This window comes from Plasmodium inui, assembly GCF_000524495.1.
Source record: "Plasmodium inui San Antonio 1 unplaced genomic scaffold supercont1.130, whole genome shotgun sequence".
NCBI classification, from domain to species: domain Eukaryota; phylum Apicomplexa; class Aconoidasida; order Haemosporida; family Plasmodiidae; genus Plasmodium; species Plasmodium inui.
In genome coordinates this window covers 18,228-18,839 of record NW_008481964.1, presented here as the reverse complement: position 1 = coordinate 18,839, position 612 = coordinate 18,228, and positions in this window count along the sequence as shown.

The window sequence follows — 612 nt, the reverse complement described above, 5'->3', positions numbered from 1 at the left end:
TCTATTCCATTGCAAAGTATGAGCAAAGTGGATATGAGAATAACCTCTTAATTTTGAGAAGTCCTCCCCCCTTTTATATATAGCAGTATTTTGGCAATGGGAAGACTCATTGAGAATGAATAAAAGCAATAAGCCGCCCTTTTACTCAAGTAATGTGTGGATAAGTTGCGCCAGAGTGTTCTATATAAATCCACGGTTCATGACATAAAAATCGCGCGTGACCCATCCTGTTAGACAGGAATATGCCCCGAGAACGAAATTATATATGAATTAAAAAAGGACGGGTTTGACTCAAAATGGAAGAGGGAGAAATTAACGGATATTCCTAAATAGAATAAAACATAAGGAAAAATATAGACAACAAGAAACAGGCGGAACGTGGAGGAAAATATAAAGGTGGGGAGCCTACCCATAAGGCTTGAGCGCCCCGATAGACGAATACACGAAGAAAGAAGTGCATCTTCAGACGTGAAACTAAATTTAGGACAGGTGCAAGGATTGGAATGTGAGCTGAATCTATGTTTTTTTAAGGAATTATTCACAACTGAAATTCGTATTTCACTAAATTTAATCAAAAATCCAAACTATCATACTTTAAATTGAGAGTTTTCA